Source organism: Oratosquilla oratoria, chromosome 13 (assembly GCF_046742065.1).
Source record: "Oratosquilla oratoria isolate Oo_2021 chromosome 13, ASM4674206v1, whole genome shotgun sequence".
Taxonomy (NCBI): domain Eukaryota; kingdom Metazoa; phylum Arthropoda; class Malacostraca; order Stomatopoda; family Squillidae; genus Oratosquilla; species Oratosquilla oratoria.
Genome location: NC_134789.1, coordinates 34,520,111 through 34,527,236, shown reverse-complemented (window position 1 = coordinate 34,527,236; position 7,126 = coordinate 34,520,111). Strand labels below are relative to the sequence as shown.

The 7,126-nt window shown below is 45.9% G+C and overlaps 1 protein-coding gene across 2 annotated transcripts in view; it reads left to right on the top strand.

Annotated features, from left to right (window-relative positions):
* Positions 1-4,742: 4,742 nt before the first annotated feature.
* LOC143032368 (uncharacterized) overlaps positions 4,743-7,126 on the top strand; it is an 867,199-nt gene continuing 864,815 nt past the window's right edge. For both annotated transcript variants that reach the window (XM_076197020.1, XM_076197011.1), the window contains exon 1: positions 4,743-5,232. The gene's annotated coding sequence lies outside the window, so the exon portion shown is untranslated. The remainder of the gene's footprint in view (positions 5,233-7,126) is intronic.

Genomic DNA, 7,126 nt, shown 5'->3' with positions numbered 1-7,126 from the left:
GAGAGATATCATCATAAGTGGTCAGTTGCGTGAGCATTCATTTGTAATCGAATACACAAGTATTGAAACCTATCCTCTTGTGTTCCTATGCGTGTATATGTTTCATTATGTGTGTATGTGTGCGTGAGTGTGTATGTGTATGCATGTGAATGTGTGTGACTCACCTTGGTCTTTGGAACACGTGTTGGACTCGTGACCGACAGCTATTTCCCTCCCGGAAGAAAGCTCAGAGCTCGCATGACCGATCTATAGGTAATGCTGTGACCTAACACTTACACACACGCACACAACTCCCCGCCCACGAGAGTTGGAGTAACGACTCGAAAAGCAGTGATACTGAAATTATTTCAGCCCTGGGCAGGATTCGAACCCGGACCGCCGTAGTGACAGTCAGGGACTCTACCATCCACCCCACCGAGTCGTGTGTGTGTGTGTGTGTGTGTGTGTGTGTGTGTGTGTGTGTGTGTGTGTGTGTGTGTGTGTGTGTGTGTGTGTGTGTGTGTGTGTGTGTGTGTGTGTGTGTGTGCGTGTTCGTGTATGTGTGCGTGTGTCCGTGTGCGTGTTCGTGCGTGCGTGTTTATGTGCTATAAAATGGGCTTGTATGAGTACGAGTCATGAAACCGTGGACGAATGACCTGTAGTCCTGGAAAGCAGACATCAGAGAGAAAATCTCCCCACCCCCCCGTCTTCAAGACAAGTCAACACTTTCGCCTTCATTTGGAGGTGCAACCCCGAGGGGCTGGTATATCGTCCCCATCCCGGACCGGGATCTTTGTCCTGCCTATTTTCCTTTCATCTTTTCATACAAGCAGTGACAACCACTGGCTGTTCCTCCCCTCCTACTATAAGATGATAACATAGAAATAGTCCCACATTAATACAACACAGAGAACAATATTTTCCTTCGTAGACATGCATATAGAAAGGCACGATCATCATTCCCAGCCGCCGCGAAGTAAATAGTTTCCAGTTAGCGAAACTTGTGACACCAACGAACATCATTGTTACGACACTGTTACACTACGTCTGCATATTCTGACCTCATCCAGTGACTCACACTCCCCAGCAGCAGCAGCGAACGAGAGGGCGCGTTACCTCCTCTGCCCCCATTATCTCGAAAGTGGGTCATCATCACCACCGTTGCACTTGACTTGTGTGGTCAAGTCACGGCTCCCCACGCCCCCGTAATCACTTCCTACGCCCATCCCCATTACACCACACCCCCTCCAATCATTCTAATCCCTCTCCACTCCTCCCTCTTCCTCCGGATCCCACCCATGGCTCTTCCCCCACGCCGTCTACCCCAGGTCGATCTCCCCCACCCCGTCTACCCCAGGCACACCTACCCCCGGACCGTCTACCCCCGGTGCCACACATACACCCCACCGACCTTGTTTTCTTTCTGTACCCTCTCAACCCTCCGTCACTCCCCATCACCCTCCACCTATCTATCCCTCCACCCACCATTCCACCCATCATTTGGGGTGGGGGGGTTTGTAATCCTGTTTAATTTCATGCAAGTTCAGAGGTTGAACTTGGGAACATGAGAGGGTTTCGATCAGCCGAGAATAGGTAACCGTGTTCAAGAGCTTTGCCCAAGATAACGTCATGTATATCGATAAACCTCATTGACTGCACAGCTGTGGCCGTCTATCCATACGCTCAGCTTAGGCTGAACTTAAGCTTGCTCTTTAGTCACATGATAAACAGTGTCGAATTTATCATCAATGGGTAGAAGTTCATTGTTAAAAAATGGCCATCCAAATGGTACATTTGTAATTAACCCACACAAAACCACAAACGCAATCGAGTAAACAAACATGAATTAACTAATTGGCTGGTAAATGAGTAGACAAATGTGTGACTGGTCATTTGGATTCAACAGAATTGGCCAGCCCACACAACTATATCAAAGGTAAGTAAATGCATAAATAAAACAGTAGGCTAATAAATGGACATCGAGTACATAAATGAATAGAGATACCTGTTTTTACTTGGTATTTTTCACTTTGTGTGTGCGTGTGTGTGTGTGTGTGAAAGCCTGAATGCATTCATGTGTATGTGTGTGTGTGTGTGTGTGTGTGTGTGTGTGTGTGTGTGTGTGTGAAAGCCTGAATGCATTCATTGCGTGTGTGTGTGTGTGTGTGTACGTCTGTTTTTGTGAATAATCAAACAAGCATATAAAAAGATAAATTTCCTACAAAACTCCTGTACGCTTTCCGCCATCTATGGAGGTCTCCTACTCCCCGCCTCCCCGAGCTGAATGAAATCGCATGTCACGGGACAACAGTCACGAATGGGTCATTTTCATAGAGTGAAAAGTGAAGGCCCACATTCAACTTGATGTTCCCGAAACCGCTGGACTTTGTCGCCAGCACTCGTGAAGCCGAATTAGGCCAAGGAAGAAAATTCTTCGATGGCGCGTTTGCGAAAGTGCCGAAGAAGGCAATTTTGTAATTATCAGTCATCAGGGCTTCTTGCGTCGCTAGAATTCTAAATTGAGATTTTTAATTTGCTTATTTTTGTTAGGAGAGGGAGAGCTCATGGAGAGATATTTTAGAATTTCTTTGACGTACGTAAATTTTAATTCATGCATGGATTCTTGGGCTATATCACTTTGTAGGACATCTCTTTTGTTCCTCTTTGCTTCTTGAGCACTCTGAAAGGTTCCAATATAGAGCTAAAGAGAAAGAAAAAGAAATCGTATTAAATTTATATTATAATGAAATGTACACCTATAGGGACTTTGGAATTGATAACTCTAGTAAACTGAACTTAGTAAATTGATAAAGTATTTCTAACTGCCTGTAGGATACTATGTATTGTACAATATTGTTTTGTTTTTTTCTCGGGCACCTATGTAACCCTTGGGAAGTGCAAATGTACTCCTGATGTACATGTACTCCGGGTTGGTAACCCGTGGAAGCTACGTTAAGGGTTTAGTGCCTTTACAATATATATATATATATATATATATATATATATATATATATATATATATATATTTACACCCTTCAGACATCACTGGTCTTTCCCAACTTGTTCGCATGACTTTCTGATGCCCTCCTGTCCCAAACCAAGAGATCTCTCAACTTCGTCCCCTTCTCCCATTGGTGACCTGAACAACTCAATAGTTATCTCATTCAAAGGAGATGTGTGGGGAGGGATGTTTGGATACATCGGCAAGCTTGTACAGTATATGAACTATTTGTAATGTACGATATATGTATTATGTATACGTACATATATGTATGTATATGATATGTGTGTATATACATGATATACACATGGACATATACATAGGTGCGCGAGTGCATGACTGCGTACACGCGTGTGTGCGCGTGTGAGTGCGAGCGTGTACGCGAGTGATTTATGTTCGCCTGAGTGTATGATTGCGTGCATAATTGTATATGTGTACTTGTGTATTCATGTGCGCCTGCATAGGTATATAAGTGTGCATGTGTGAATATTTTGTTATACACTATCATGTATATGCATTTATATGTACTTGTGTTTCTGTATTGAAGGGAGTTGGCCACGTGTGCCATACGCGTGTGCATAAGTGGATTCTACCTTTACGGGGTTTCCGTATGTGTTTGTCCTCATGCCATCCACTTGTGTGTGACTGCGTCCACGTGCGCGTGTTCGTGCACACCTATTAGCTAGCCCACGTCGGGAACGTACACAGAAACTTCGAAATGTTCTAGAATTGTGTGTGTATGCTAACTCTGGGCGGGGTCGAGCTGTATGTATTCAAATCCTGCTTTTCATGAACTTCGTGACGTGGTGGTAGTTTGTGGATATGGGTGGTGCATGAAAGCGTGCATGTGGGCCTGGTAAGTTTAATACCTCTTGGACGGCGACGATGGTGTGGGTGGCTCCAGGAACGCGCGTTACAACAGCCCCCGCGATATACGTACCGTAACAATTCAGTCCCGTTACAATCTGTTATGGCCTCATCGTTACCCTCCACCCAACCCATCAACTGCCCCCTAAACCTGTTCCCGAGTAAACTCGAAAAAAATAGATCTTTCTGAAGCTGCTTTATTCATTTACTTCTGATTCACTTTCTCTTCTTATTTTCCACACGTTTGTATTGTCTTTGACCTGAATGTATGAGTCTAGCCAGAGCTATGTGGTTCATGTGGACCACATGGAGCCTCATGAGGAGTGAGGCCTCGCATAGATGGAAACGGGTCGATTTGGCGCCACTCGTTCCATCGACAGGATCGACAGCGAAGTCGAGACTTCTGCCGGCCGGGCAAGGACCCCACCCATAAGTTCGACCTGCCGGGGCTCTGTACAGAGACCGTACCCACAGGCACCAGGGAAAGGTAGTAGTTGTTATTAGGATAATTATTTAGTTGATGGGGAGCACGGGGTGGGGGTAGGGGAGGGCGGGGTGGGGCGAACAGCTGAGCTGTGTCATGCGCTGGCCACCTTCGCTCTCTTTGCGTTGCCAGACACTGTGAGATTTTGTTTTCGTGTTAACCGGTTTTATGTGGAATAGGTAAGTCACCCCATAGTCCCGTCTCTTTCCGAAGGGTCCCAGGTTTCTCCTCTTTCAGGAAGTTAGGGTAGGGGAGGGTGGCGAATTAGGTCGTAAATTCACCCCGAAGTGGAGCCGAGTTTGCGTGGTCATGAGAGGAGGTAACAACGCCTCTAGCGGCGAGAGCGGGAACTATTCCACCTCTTCGCCTCCACCGCGTGCCGCCCGTCCACCACTGAGAATCAATACACAACCAGAACGACTAGCAATCCGCGCGAAGTCAACACGTACGCTCTGTTCGCTCACAGTTTACGCTCCAGACTCGCTCTTCCTCGGGGTCCTCCTCCCTCGACCCTCTCCACGCACTCTTCAGTGGACCAATTTTGGTGTCTCGTGTATAAGTCGGTGTATCTCAAACAGATTAGTGCCCCTTTACGGTTGCCCACGTACCGGCAACAGACTGCATTGACAGTGTTCTTTTAAAAGAGATTAAAGAAGAAAGTGCGCCTAAAGGCTGCTTGTGGTGTGTTTGTATCTGATTGCAATACAGAATACTTGGTGGAAGTTGTATATACCTACGTCAATCAGTGTATTGTGTCAGTGTTCTTTTTTGTTTTTGCCCCTTTTTTGTTTGTTTGTTTATTTCTCCGGTTTTACGGTTTTCGAAAAGTGCTTAGTAACCGCGTCAAAGTTGGATCCGGCATTCCATGTGCTCCTGAAACCTCCCCCAGTCTCTCTCCAAGGTAAGAAGTCTCTTTTTTTTTCCCAAACCTCTTTTTCCCCATACAGTGTCATTAGACCAATTTTCGTTTCCGAAACTTCCTAGTCCTTTAGTGCCAGTACCCTGCGCACATTGCACTCCCCACCCTTCTCTTCGGACGTTGACATTTGTGGTCCGCGTGGCACTGAAGCGGTACCAGGTACTACGTCAACCCCTCCCTCACGTTGGTACTCCTCAGCCACGTCCAGCATGGCGAAGGCTTACAGTGCCAGGAGTGAAGGACCTCGCTTCCAGAGCTTACCACCTGTTAGGCTAGGCGCGGTGAAGGAGGGGAGGAAGGAGGAGGAGGAGGAAGAAAGAGGAGGAGGAGGAGGAAGAAAGAGGAGGAGGAGGAGGAAGTAGAAGGAAGAGGAAGGAGATGAGGAGAAGGAAGAAAGATCAAAGGGAAGAGCAAAGAAGGGTATAGGACAGGAGCTAACATTTTTTTCCCTCCTCGAAAGGTCCTTTGTCTCTTATTGTGGTGTCCGTATGGGATTGGGAAGTGAGGGTCAGGGAACAAAGTAGCAGGATCAAGCAAGATGGGGAGTTACTTGACGTAAGGAAGATGTTTTGTGAATACTGAATTTTTCACAGGAGAGGGGCTTCTGGTTTTCAGAAGCTCTTAGACCACAAGAGGTCATTTTGATGCCTTAGTGCATTTCGACTTCTTCCAAGTGTATATGAAGTGGAAAGATCCGCTGATTTGCAATTTAACTTGCAAGAATCCCTTTAAGTCCACCTTGTACATTGAGACAGCCATTGCGTAAGAGTTTTATTATTATTATTATTATTGTTATTATTATTTAGTTACTTTAGATCGGCATCTGTTAAATTCACTTTAAGAACCAAACCATTTCACACTTAAACCATCGTTACAATGAGTTGGACCCAACATAAGCGACTTCGTTCACGGGTGAATCAGGTAACTATTTTTGTATCATTGATTACTCTTTTGTCCGCCGTGTGTTCCGCCGCGTGTCAGCCAAGGCAGAAACATTTGGTGACCCAGTACTATGTCCTCCCCCTTCTCTCCCTCACCACCTTCTCCTCTCCTCCCCTTCCCGTGGGCTTCCTCGTCGCCTCCGCTCGTGTAAACACATCCCGTTCGTACAGGGCTGCACCCCCCCACCCACCCCCCATCCCCATGATTGCGTCATCACTTGGAACGCGGCACTATAGTCCTTGGCGCCGCATGGAATGAGAACTTGAGGATTCGCGTCACCTGGATTCGCGGACACCTGGCACAGGAATCCTTCTTTGACCAGAAACTCGCTTCAGATACAGCTAAGGTTAGGGGATGGATATACATGGAGAGAGGACTCTTCGGGGTACAATTTCGTATTTGAACCAAGCTCGAGGGTAGATGGAATAAGAATTTTTGGATACACATGGAGAGAGAACTCTTCGGGGTACAATTTCGTATTTGAACCAAGCTCGAGGGTAGATGGAATAAGAATTTTTGGATACACATGGAGAGAGAACTCTTCGGGGTACAATTTCGTATTTGAACCAAGCTCGAGGGTACATGGAATAAGAAGTCCAGGGCGTGTAGAACGAGAAGACTGGCAGACTCGAGAAGGCGCCGAATAGAAATTCGAGCTCACGTGGAATAAGAACTCACTGGTACAAGGAGTGACAACTATTCTTCCATCAGGTCTCCAGATTATAATGGACTGAGCATGGTAGTCATAGAATCCATATTGTGATATTAAACGTAGCTATTGTTGTTACTGTTATTGTTAACATTATCATCATCGTTACCGTTATTATTATAGTTATATTTATTTCGGGAGAAAAATTCAAGTAAATAAACGGTGAATGTAGAATTGTGTGAACAGTAAGATGATAACTGCTCTTCGTCGACGCCATGTATTCAT